This window comes from Candoia aspera, chromosome 1 (genome assembly GCF_035149785.1).
Source record: "Candoia aspera isolate rCanAsp1 chromosome 1, rCanAsp1.hap2, whole genome shotgun sequence".
Taxonomy (NCBI): Eukaryota; Metazoa; Chordata; class Lepidosauria; order Squamata; family Boidae; genus Candoia; species Candoia aspera.
This window is the reverse complement of record NC_086153.1, coordinates 82,120,716-82,134,405: the sequence shown is the minus strand read 5'-3', so window position 1 is coordinate 82,134,405 and position 13,690 is coordinate 82,120,716.

Sequence of the window (13,690 nt, the reverse complement as noted above, 5' to 3'; positions counted from 1 at the left end):
ATATGCAGTCATATTGCTAAATATACAAACATGTTTACTAGCAAAGAATGTTTGGGTTGTACCCTGATTTACCAGATAGAATAGTAAATTTATAAATTAAAAAAAAATACATATCTATTAGGAATATCAGATCTTGGATGTGAAAATATGGATGACCACTAGATCTAGAAAAGAGATTTTTTTTTTAATCAAATTATTTGCTGCCATCTAGTGGTTAATCAGCATCTTTGCAGTCCAGATTAGGTACCCCAGGACAATACATTTCTACTTTAGAATAGTAGAATACTATTAGATTAGAATAGTTTAGGGACTACTAGTTCTACTGGTTCTACCAGTCCCCCATCTAAGAGAGGATACACTGCATGCTTGCTGTGGAATAAGTCTCATTGAATACAGTGGCTTGAATCCTAAATTATTTCTCCATTCTGATACAGCTGAAAGAGAATTTACCAACATTCCCCTTCAATCAGTAACAACTTAACTGTCACCTCTCACACTGTTCCTTAGAGGAGATTTTTAAGGGACACAGGAAACTTTAGAGGGTAAAGAAATCCCTTTAGCCAGCGGGAGTTGCCCACAAAGAGAATTCCAGTCATGACAATTTGTAATCCAAGGCTATTGGACTAAATTTGCAGTAAATATGCTCTGATTGTGTCATATGAAGATTATAAATAACTGTTTTCCATGCATACGATAAAATACAGCAATCAGATAATTGTATACAAAAAATACAGTGGAAAAGTAATAAAAAATCTTACTAGGTGTGGTGCACATGAGTTAATGTGGAGATTTTCTCTTTAGAGCTTAAGTTTCTGTTTAATAATGTTTTTTAAAAAGTCTCTCTTTTTTTTAGGCCAAAGCCAGAGTCAAAAATATTATTAAAAGAAAAAGAAAAATGTGTCATCCAGATAAAATTTACATCTGTTAAGGTAAATTTTGCTTTGTGGATTAAGGTACTTCATTAAATAGTGACCTGAATGCTAGCCTATTAACGTTTACATAATAACAAATTTATTAAAATTTGCATTCCTCTGTGAGGGCACTTTTACATTTAAATACTTGAATTACTTATTCATTATGTCTTCTGATTTAGGAAAGGACATATTTGTGTCTCTTTTCCAAATTATTAAAAGCTAGCAAAGTTTACAGAAGCAGCAACGCTAAATAAATCTGGATTTGGTTGTTTTAGAGTATGCTTAGGCCACCCTCTGCTGGAGAAGGAATAAAATGTGATATATATTTTTTTGGCAAAATATTATTATCTCTGTCCTTCTGATTATGCCTTTCGGGATTTCACATTTTCTGAATAACTGGACATTTGTTTTTGGCTTGACTGATGCATCATATTGTTTAGATTCAAAAAGTAATGGAATATTTGCAAATATAGGAAGGTCCTTTCCTGCAAACATGTCATAAACTAAATAAGAATGTTTGTGTCTGTCAGAATTTTTAATGAACAAAACAGGGAGTGCTTCAATAAAAGTTAGATGCATTTGTAGGAGAAAAACATACTAAGTTGTCTAAATAATTGTGTTATTCTAGCACTACTACATGCAGAGATTGCAGGAGGACAGTCAGGAGGAATCTGGTAGCACCTTTTCTGACTAACAATCTGTATTAAAAGGCGTAAGGTTTTGTGGGTTGCAGCTCACTTCATCAGATGCTTACATCTTTTAATAAAATTTGCTAGGGAAGGTGCTACCTGACGCTTTCTGGTTATTTGCAGAGCTGTCAGACAGAACTAAAAGAGCTTGACTGGTATATAATTTGGACGTACATCTCCAACTCTCCAGTGAGACTCTGCCATGTCTAAATCAGGGTCAAGCAACATGATGCACTCAGCAACTCTTGAACTGTGACTCCCATAAGCTAGTGTGGTAATGGCCAGGCATTCTGGAAGGTAGAGCTGAAAACATCTGGAAGCCTGCTCTTGGCATAATGCAAATCAAGCCAGTGGCATGGATGAGTTGGAGATTTGATTTGTATGGAAAAATGTCTTAAATGTAAGAGCAGTTTGATGGTGAAATTAATTACCTGGAGACTCCCCTTCACCGGGTGGCGTCAAGCAGGGGCTCGGCAGCTATCTGCTGGGGATAATTTAATTTGGATTCCTGCACTGAGCTGGGGGCTGGGTTCAGGGTGCTAAATGGCCCTTCCAGTTCTAGGAGTCATTGATTCTACTATTCTGTGTATGTAACTGCATTCCTATCAAGAAATATGGTTATGTGTATGTAACCATATCTACACACACACAGTTGAAACTCCTCCCTCCTCTACCCACAATTGTTTTCCTCCCAGAGAGAGGGACCAGTGAAGCTATGCAGAAAAGGCATAGCCTGCTGATTTAATACTGACTATCTCATCAGGCACTGATAAAGAATGCTCAAACTAATCGAAGCGAATATTTGTAGCTCAGAGTTGAACTGTGGAGTCCTTGGTGCTCTCTGAGCCTTGTTGTTTTCTTGCAGACGTTTCATTGCCAGGCTAGGCAACAGAGCAAGGCCCACTCCCTCTTCGCACTGAAGATGCTGCCTAGCCTGGCAATGAAACGTCTGCAAGAAAACAACAAGGCTCAGAGAGCACCAAGGACTCCACAATGCTCAAACTACTGAACAATTGCACTTATTTCTTACTGCACTAAGAAAGTGGCTCGGATTTTACAATCCAGACTTCAACAGTACATGGGATGAGGACAGTCAGATGAGACAGTGGCACCTGAGATCACATTGCTAACATCCAGGGGATAAGGGAAGAAGCAATGGAGTTTGAAACAGTTGTCTATTTTTGCCTTATTGATTATATCGAGACTTATAGATAGCCCTTTAAAAGATGGGTGTCAACAGCCTATTGAAGAAATTGGATAAAGGCTAAGAAGCAACAATTAGAATGGAATATGGAGCAACTAAATGCTTTAAAATTGGGACACCAAGGTAATACACAGTCACTTTATTTAATCTATATGCACAACATATGAGAAATGCTAGCCTAGAAGAATTGGAAATTGGAATTAAAACTGGGGGTGGGGGGGAACAATGACAACTGCAGTTAGGCTGATGATACTATTTTTGATGGCTGGAAATGAGGAACTCTTAGGGAATCACTTGCTGAAGGTGAAAGAACAGAGTGCAAAAGCCAGTGTGCTGCTCAGTATCTTTTTTCTTTTTTAAAAAAAGCCCTAAGGTAGCATCAACAAGTAATGCAATCCAGTGCAAATAAGCAGAGAGGATGAAGTAGTAGTCCGGCTTTCACAGCCAGATATTGCAACTGAGAAAACCATGGCCTTGTACGTATCTTTTTTTTTTGTCACTGTGATATCTCTGGATTTTAATATTTTGTCTCAGTCTGTCATAATCTTTCTCCCAAGTGGCACATTCATGGCACATTCTCTCTATTTCATGGCTACAGTCACCATATCTTTGTATTTTTGAGCCTAGGCAACTTAGGAGAAAGAATATGACAAGTGTAGACAAAATATTAGAGTGCAAAGACATCATATTGACAGTAGAGATAAGTATTGTCAAGGCCATAGTTTTCCCATATGGCTGTGAAAGCTGCTTCATCAGAAAAACCGAACAAACTAAAATAGATGGCTTGGAATTATAGTGCTTGAGAAAATGGTGAAAAGTATCTTGGACAGCAAGAAGAACAAATCACTCGTTGCTAGTTAAAGTAAAACCAGACTGCTCACTGGGCCCACTCATAACGAAATGGAGGCTTAAATATTTTGGACACATAGTGTGAAGGCAAGAGACATTGGAAAAGACCTGATGCTTGAAGGTCAACAGAATGAAAAAAACCCAAACAAAATTCTATTACTAATGACATGGTGTAGAGGACTGCAGAGGTAACATTAGTGAAGGAATGTGAGAAGTGTTAGCAGAGCCATTAAGAGAAAATAGAAGAGAAATGCGAGAAAGAGACTCAAAATCACTCTGCCTCAATTCTGGAGGAACTCTGGCACAGGCTTTCAAGATTCTGTCATTATAATATAATATGGAGCAGGGGTTTTTCAGCTTCAGCAATTTTAAGATATGTGGACTTAAATTCCCAGAATTCCCCATTCTGGTTGAAGAATTTCGGGAGTTGAAGTCCACACATCTGAAAGTTGCTGAGGTTGAGAAACACTGATGTAGAGCTCCAGTACTTTTGCAGTGTTTGTTTCCTGACCTGGCCTACCGTGAAGGGCTGACACAGAAGCATGAGCATATAAGAATTCAAAGAAGCAGTTACTGGCAGACAATCCTGACAAAACGATGCCCATCAGATCATGAAGAATCCAAAGCAACTGAGCATCTTGTCAAAGGATTTTAGCATAGATTGTTTCCATAAAACTCATTCCATTTAGGTAATTTGTCTCCCTGAAGGGATTGATTAGGACTTTAAGTTTTGCCTAAGCTTCTTGGGCCATCCTATGTAATTATCATAATATAACATATGCTTTCTTACTGCAAGATGATTAAAGCATTATAAAAGTTATAATCCTAAATTGAGAGCCAAATGTGCCAGTTGGAAGTCACCTGACTTCAGCAAGTCTTGACTCATCAGGTCCTTAAGAAATGAGTAATAATTTTAGAATGAGATAGTAATTCCAGTTCATTTCATACCTTAATGTACCATCTTTATTTAGAGTGTTCAAGCCAACTATATGCTATTTCCTTTCGTAACGGAACATTCCATTCCATTCTTCATAAGAACCTAAGAATAGAGCATAAGAACAGAAGCAGCGCCCCACAGGATTGTAGGATGAACCCCTGGCCCATCGAGTCCAGCAGTCTGCTCTCACAGTGGCCAACCAACCGCACAAGGAAGCCCACCAGTCTCCCAGCAGCTGGCCTTCAGAGGCAGTCCCACTGCCATCAAGGCTAACAGCCATTGATCCCCAGCACTTCCGTAAATTGCTCCATCCCATTTTTGAAGCCAGCCAAGCTAGTAACCAGCACCACATCTCCTGGCAGCAAAGTCCAAAGTCTAACTGCATGTTGTGTAAACATATTTTCTTTTGTCTGTCCTTCATCTTGCAGCCCCTCACCTCTTTTCTTCTTAATCTGCCTCTCAAACATAAGGTTTGTGGTGTTGGATTATTAAAGAATAAAATCTTTTTCTTAACAGAATCCCTTCATTTGCATATTCATCTGGAAGTGGGTTTTTGAAGCATCCAAATCAGAATTTGCAGAGGACGTATGTCTTCCTATCACCTATACAAGTGCCCTATATGAGGTTTGGACATTGCCACTAAATGTTATTGGTCAAAACCAGAAGTTATTGCACAACTGGCTGATATTTGTGTGCATGTGTTATTTTTTTCTCTTTTCTTTTAATACTTGTATACGACCTTTCCATGTAGGATCCTCAAAGTGGCTGAAGGACAATCAACTGTAGCAAATGTAATTGTAAAATGATTAAAATACTAATATAATTCTTAAAATGGCAAAGATGTTCTCAGCTTGTGACAAACTATCACTAAAACTAAGCAGACCTGATTGTTCTGAAATGAAATAAAATGAGTTACAGAACTTTTGTCTACATTTTGTACCATCTTTTTGTAACGATCAAAATTCATCTGAACTAAAATCAAGTTCTACGCAAGGCTTGGGACATTATTTCTATGGAGTCCTTGATGCTCTCTGAGCTTGGTGGCTTGCTTGCAGACATTTCATTACCCAACTAGGTAACATCATCAGTGCGAGTGAGTGTGGAACTTGCAGCTACTGTGTATAAGCAGGGAGCAGACCCCACACTCACTTGCAGTGATGATGTTACCTAGTCAAGTAATGAAATGTCTCCAACCAAACCACCAAGCTCAGAGAGCACCAAGGACTCCATTGTTCAACCCTGAGCTACACATATTCTCTTCTATTGGAACATTGTTTCTAATTTCTGAGACAGAAACAGTTCTTTTTGTGAGATTCCAGCCAGCCTCTGACTCAGTAAATGAAAAACTTGCTTCAAGTTTCCAGCCGTGTCCAGAGTCTCCAGTCCAGTCTCATCGTGCTTCTAGTCTGCTGCCTTGCCTCGAGTCTTCAGTTCAGTCTTGCCATGCTTCTAGCACCCAGTCTAGTCCAAAGTCTCCAGTACAGCTTCATTGCGTCTTCTATCTCCAGTCCAGCCTAGCCGTGCCTCGGTTGCATGACACTGTTCTGGAGTTTCACACCTATCCTGTTGTGAACCAGGTTTGCAACCTTGTCTAGAACCTGTGGTCCAATCCTGCCATGCCTCGAGTCTCTTGCCTAGTCCAGAACTTCCAGTCCAGTCTTGTCTTGTGCCTAGCTTCCAGCCTCACCAGGAATCTTCAGCCAAGTCCAGCCTTGCTCTGAATCCTCAGCCTTGCTTTGAGTCTGTAGTCCAGAGTATCCAGCCCAGCCCAGTGCCTCCGGCCGAGTGCAGCCTTGCTTCAAGTTCTCAGCCTTGCTCCAAGTCTCTAGTCCAGAGTATCCAATCCAGTCCTGTCCTTAGAACTAAGACTTATCCAGAGGGCTCCGTTCAGCCTTGCCCAGCGTTCCGGTGCCAGCCTAGTTCGAGTGGTGTTCCAGTTTGTGGTCATCTGATCCCAGTTCCAGTAGCGCCACATGCCCTAGCTTCTCCCAGCCTTCCAGCCTCTGTCAGAGAATCCCGCTCCGCCATTTTGCTACCGTCTTTCCCTGGAACTTTACTGGTTTCCTTGTTGCTGCCCAGTTGATCTTGATCAAAACCAGTTTACTTCTTGATTCTAAGGACTTATTTATTGTAAATAGTTATTAATAAAGAGCATTTTTTGATATTAAATCTGTCTGGCCGCCTCATAGTCTGATCAGGACACTTTTATTTGTTTTCAGGTTCCTGCTGATAACTTTTCAAAAGCTGCCAAGTCTTTCAAACTTACAGGTTTTCAGGCACAGTAATATGTCAGTGGCAGGACCCTGCCTCACCTAAACAGCAAGAAGTATCTAAATAGGAAATGCTGAGTATGGTTTCTGAAAGCAATGAGATTATTTCCAAGCCTTTTGGCTTAAGCATCTAACTTTAAACAAAGACAAGAAAGGCAGGCAATGGACAATGAATTAAATCATATTATTTAACAGAAGGTGACATTTAGAAAGCTGTTTTCTAAGGTAAGCATGAATTAAAGGGGAAAATGAATAAAGTAAGATGAAATTATTCAGCCGTATAAGTGGGGGGAGCTGCCAGTTTCACAGGACAGTCAAATAAGATCAGCTGTGGAGTCCTCGGGGCTCTCTGAGCCTTGTTGTTTTCTTGCAGACGTTTCATTGCCAGGCTAGGCAACATCTTCAGCGCGAACCGGCTTTCTTCCACTAGTGCTCACATGGTTACAGTAACTTAGGCAAATTGAGTTGCTTTCTGTGTCCCAGTTCTTTTGTTCAAAACATTTCTAACAGAAACTGCTTCTTTTATAGCAAACGTAATGTTCAGAAAAACAAATATAATTTACAAAAACATCAGCAAGTGGAGCAAAAGCAGTTCAGAAAGATCAGAAATTTAGGATATAATATCTGAATGGAACACAAGTCATTTTTAACACATTTGTATTTATTTCTGAAATTTATAAAAGCAAAGGTGAAGCCATTGATCCAAAAGTTTTGAAAGCAAGAAATAGACAGTTGTACAGTAAAACTCCAAAGAAAGTCTATATGGCCCATTATGTATATAGATGCATCCCAATCTTCATGATAACCAGGCCAATCATGTCATTCCTGATTATGTTATTTTACTGATCAAATACGTTAGAAGTAACTTATTGCCTGAAAGTAAGCTTGGCTTTAACAGGCATTTTTTTTTCTCCATTGACCTTTTTATGTGGCTGGCCAAAATCCATCTCTTTACAATGCTTTTTTTTTCTTCATCTGCCAAATTTCATATAAGCTCAAAACTTCACAAGGCATTTTACAGGTGAGATATTTGCTACCCCAAATTCTGATAATAAGAATTGACTCGAAAATGACTCAGCCACATAGGTAATCTGAAGATTTTATTGCCTGAGTTGGGGAACCAAATAACTGTATCCCCTCCAATTCATTGTACATTGCACCAAATTTGGCAAGCGATATAGAAAATCTCAGCAATAATAAACTTAAGTGAAATAAATTAACAATGTATTGCCCTTTCATGACTCACCAATCTGCTAAATGCAAACTGGGAGTCCTGCAGATTCAGACTTCCGATTACTATGGTATTTCAGAATGCAGATTTGAATTCAAACTTTCTCTGTGGGGGGATTTAAACTATTAATGCCAAGCCCTACTGGAGGTCTTGATCTTTTCTGGGGGGAAATAAATAAATAAAGCTGTTTTCAGAGCACTCAGCTTTTGTTTGCCAAACAGCATTGTCTCAGGCCTTGATTAGTGTTATTACATTGAAGGAACAGATTTTACAGGAAACTAATTGTTTTCATAGAATGTTTTACTCTTCTATGCAGAGATTATTGTGTGTCCCTTTGGTAACTATGCCCATCATCTCCTTCAAACACCAGGATATTGTCTCTGTAGTAAATAGATGATTGTTGTTAATGGCTGTTTTCCTGCAGTTACAGCTACAGCAATTTCAACTACTTAACATGGAGAAGGAGTAGTGAGGAAGAATTGAGCATAGATTTGTCTTCATTAATGGAATCCAGTATTTGGAAACAAGGAGGAATCATCACACAGTTTTCAGACATCCCTTGGGGATCTATGAACATCTGCCTATCATGCTGCTCTCTTGCGACAAGTGATTCCTACCATCACAATTTCCATAGAGTTATACTGGCAGAATAATGCAAACCTCCAGGGGCTGAAGTTACAGTATTTGTTCTTCAAAGGAGAAGCCTACGACATCTTTGATGACTTCAGAAGGAAAATGACCCTGATGTTCTATGAGCAGCATGCTCCTAAACAATTAAAAAATATGAACATCATATAAGTCAAGGCCAAAGTATGTGTGTGTGTGTGTGTGTGTGTGTGTGTGTGTCTCCCATATCTTAAAATTAAAAAACAAACAAACAGCAACCAGACTTTGGAAATATCAGTGCCAAGGTTCAATGGAATCAATCATATCTATGAATCTTTAAAGATCTGGGGAAATCATAAGCCTATTGTGATTTTATCCCTTTTTTCCTTGTCCTTTAAAGGGGCATTTGCAGAAGGGAGGGTCAAAAAAGTCAAGTTGGCATCTGTAACCATGTAATCAAAGTCCTTCCCCCTTTGTATGCATATCATATGTAAAAAGGGGTCAGGGCTTCAATGATATGGTTACAGCCACTATCATGACTTTTCAAACCACCTCCTCCCCACCCCTCCCCACAGATGTCCCTGGTTCTTTACCTTTTATATGAGATTGTGCAATCTACCTTCAGGACACATTCTTATGCAACATTATCAGACACGCTGTGTTCATTTCAATCAGCTGTTCAAGAGGGGGAATGAGATGTGGACTGGTTTTGCTTAGAAGAAATATATTTGAAAAACTGATGTTGTTCACCTCAAATAACACATTGTAAATTATCGCAATAAATTTCTTATAGGTTAAAACCCCAGCCCTTCAAATCTGGCATAATCCCAGTTCTTATTTAAAATCAATAGTAAAATGACCATTTCTTTTCATGAAGGTAGATTATATTGGCTTTGTTTTATTGATCCTAAATGCTGCACTTCTAAGATTTACTGATGACAGCAAGAAAACTGCACATGTTTATTTTTAAGGCAGCAATGTTATGAACACTTACCTAGGAAAAAATTCCATAGAATGCTATGGGATTTCTTCTTGAGGAAATTTGCAAAGGAAACTGCATTTTAAATCTCACTGATTTCAATGGCTGTTAAAAATGCTTCAAGTTCTATAAGTCATATCCATTAAAATCATGCTTAATTCTCCCATAGGATACTCCTGGGTCTTGAAGTGCTTAACCTCAGCCAGAATTCCATCTAATGTTGTTATTATTATTATTATTTATTAAATTTATATCACCGCCCATCTCCCCCAATGTTCACAGTGAAGTAGATAGCATATCCCTGATAGACATACTGTGTAGTTTGGTGCTTTAAGCTGTGAATCCTATTCAAATACCCTGTATCATTCTAGATTTACGGAAATGAACACAGACACAGACAAATCTTATGAAGGTCTTTAGAAATGAGCTGTATTAACACATTAGCCTTAAAAATTCTTAATGATGCTCTTAAAATGTTACCATCTTTCTGTGTAGATCACATCTCTTTATGAAAGCAAGCCAGTTGGATTTAATCCTAGTTGATAATTAACGTACAGTGGTATTCAGCCAAGATTAATTTTGAGCTAGGTTACAACATATGGAATAATGCCTAAGCTGCCATCAAAGTCAAATATTGACACATTATCTCCTCCCTTTTGGAGAATATAATGTTCTAGTAACATCTGATGTGTTCTGAATGCATGCCTACACTTCACTGAGAATTTCTAAGAGCTCACAGATGTGTTCCTCGGCACCTTTTGTTAACATCTCTTTAGAATTCTGCTTCTAGTTCTTCTCATGAAACATTAACATTCATTATTTGTCTGTCTCAAGATTCAGCCTAAAAATATACTTTGAAAAAATTATGAGAGGACACCTGGAATATTAACAGCCGGATAAGTCTTCAAAGCAGCCTTCAGAAATCCAAACTTATTCCATGTTTATGTAGGTAAGAAATAATTTATTGAAATTTTAATTTGTGTGTGTGTGCATGCATATGTGCATACACATGCAAGCTTTTGAAGCTGCTGCTTACAGTTAACACAAGCATAGTCGTTATAAAATATTCAACACCTCATACATATCAAATAGACTGAGATATAGTTACTAGGTCAATCTTTTACAGATCCAGTAAACAAATAGTGGGGACTGAATGTTATTCTAATTGCAGAGTAGGTCTCATTTTTATGGATTACTTGGTCAAGTGGACTTAATCTTACTGAGGTCAGTTTAAGAGGCAAACATTTCAGCTAAGATTCTATTCACTGGGTGTTCAGAATGCACCTGCTTTTTAGCTGATTTTTGATAAGCAGGACAAAGCTATAATCAGCTATGGATGCTAGCCAAGCATTGTACACCTCCTCTATTAGTGAAACCTTGCATGTTCCAATTCATATCTTAATTTACCTTGGAAAGAACTGTTGAACAGTCACACCCTTGAAGTACACATCTTTGTATAAAACTCCATGAAAAAAGGAGGAATAATTTTCTAATTCTTCCTTGCAGACTTTGGGGGTCAGACAGTAACTTGGAGATGGTATTCTAGATTTGGATTCCAAAAATCATATTAGTATGATTCTCTCAATTAGCAGTGAAACTGTGATAGAAGTTCTAAGTATGAAGTTGCTTCTATAATTGGTCTGACATAGTAATCATCTTTCCATTTTTCAGGTAGAAACATCACACATAATAATCATGGCTTGTTTCATAGATTAAGTACATTCTCCAGAGAACTCCAGATAATAAAAAAGACATTAAAACTTGATAAAGAATAAACATTTTTACCTTGTGAGGTTTCAGGCTAAAACACTAGCAACGTTTTAATTAAATATATATCTACAAATGTCAATACTACCCCTAGTTTTTTCTATGTGATTAATTTTCTGCTGAAATCTGTCTAGAATTTATTTAAGACTCATGAGCAATCAGGAAATAAAATTGAATGTGATCACTGGAAAGCACAGTCACACCGTTTTTCTGTTAAAGAAATTAAAATTAAATTGCTTCTAGAACAAAGACAGTGCGCTTCTTTCAGTTGCTGCAATCTTCTACCAAATTGTGATTATTTTGGCAGCTTTAAAATTATTAGAAAAAAAAATTAAAAATATTTTGTTGAGGGAAAAAGCAAGCTGCAATCTTAGTGTAGATTTACACAACAGAATACCTGAGCTAAGAATGAATAAAGAGTTATAGTAATGGTTATCAGCTTTCCCCAAACTGATGCTTTCCAGATACATTCCAGAGTTCTCAGTCAACATGGGCATAATCAACACTAATCATCTGCATGCATAGACCCCCAGATTTCAAGGGGATCCTTGGTTGGGAGACTAGATGCTAAGTGATTGAGGGATATACTTTTCAGGTTCAACTATACAAGATAGTCACAGTAGTCTCAAGGTCACCTCTCTCATAGCTGTAATATGGGGTGGAGCTTTTAACTCATTTCTCCTATGTCTTAATTCAGTTTGTAGCACTGGCCATTGTCATATTATTTTGTGGATCACTTGAGCACGCTCTGTAGATAAGTATGGCTTTCCTTACTTATCCTGATAAATGTAATCTTCACCCACTGCAGGCCCGTCTTAATTATTAGAAAACAGTTGGACAGTCTTAACCTAGCTTCCTGATTCTTTCACGTCCAGAGATGACAGCATTTCTAAATCAAGTCATAGACAGGGAATCCACTGATGAGATTTTTTTTAAAGAAGTAATTGTATTAAGCTTTAAAAACATTACAATTAACATTGGTTTAAAATGCATTTATTAGTTTGCAATTATGTGTGTGTATGAATGATTATATATTTTAAAGAAAATTAACCTATTATATAAAAATAATGTAGCAAAAAAAGAGAAATAAAAAACAGGAAAAAGGACTTTAAAAACCCTAAAAAAAAGAAAGAGAAAAGAAAACCTATTCTAAAATATCAAGGGGGAGGGGAATATGGAAAAAAGATTTTTAAAAACTTCGAAAGCAAACAAAAGAACTTTTAAAACAACTGAACTAAATAAAACTAAAAACTAAAAAATATCCACCTACGTTATATCTATTTCTAAATATAAAAGAAGGAAAATATATGTCTGGCTACTAAAATTACATAACTTTCTTCAACTGCACCATTATAATTTAGTTTTTAAACAATAAATTAAACCTAATTTCTTGGTCTTGCTTCTCTTTAAAGCTAATTTAAAGGATAAAAGCTGACAACTTTTGTTAAGCCAATTTGTAGAGACTGGAACACAAGCATTCTTCCAGGAGGCAGATTGTTGCTTGTCCAGCTAAGGTAGCCCTCCTAACCTGGCACTCTCCAGATGTTTTAGAACAGGCACTCAGAGAATTTTGGCCAGCATGATCAAAAGCCGAGAATTCTGGGGGCTGTAGTTCTGGAGATGATATACCAGGAAGGCTGTTTTAATAAACTGATCTTTTTAATTAAAAACACACGATAGTGATAATGGACCAAGAAAATCATCAAGGATTTGCATGCATGAAAAAAATCAGGTTGAAAAACATTTTCTTTGTGCTCATTTTCTTCTTCATATACAAATCCCTTTTGTACACTACAGTTCCTACTTTCAGGATAAAAATGAGTCCAATATTCTAAGCAACAATCATTGATTTTTTTTTCATATACATAATCAGGAAAACTCTTTTTTAGTTTTTTCTAGTCCTCAAATCAATGAAACAGAGCTTAGGGGAATGTCATATTCAATTTGCCTTTTGAAGTATATGAAAATGTCTTTTAGTTAAATTGGGTGATTACAGGTATTTAATGTTTGAGGGGACAAGTATGATGAAAGGCAGAGATGAATCTGGTTACCTTTATATTAGGAATATTCAGATAACATAGTCAAATAAATATTCTAAATACAGAATAAGGTTAGTTTTTGTTAATGCATAGTCCATTAGCTAATTTAATAATATGGGAGGGGCACAAAAGCAAAATACACCCCCTACTCTTCTATCACATTAATTTTAAACAGTTAGAATAATCATTTTTCCAGATGGCAGCA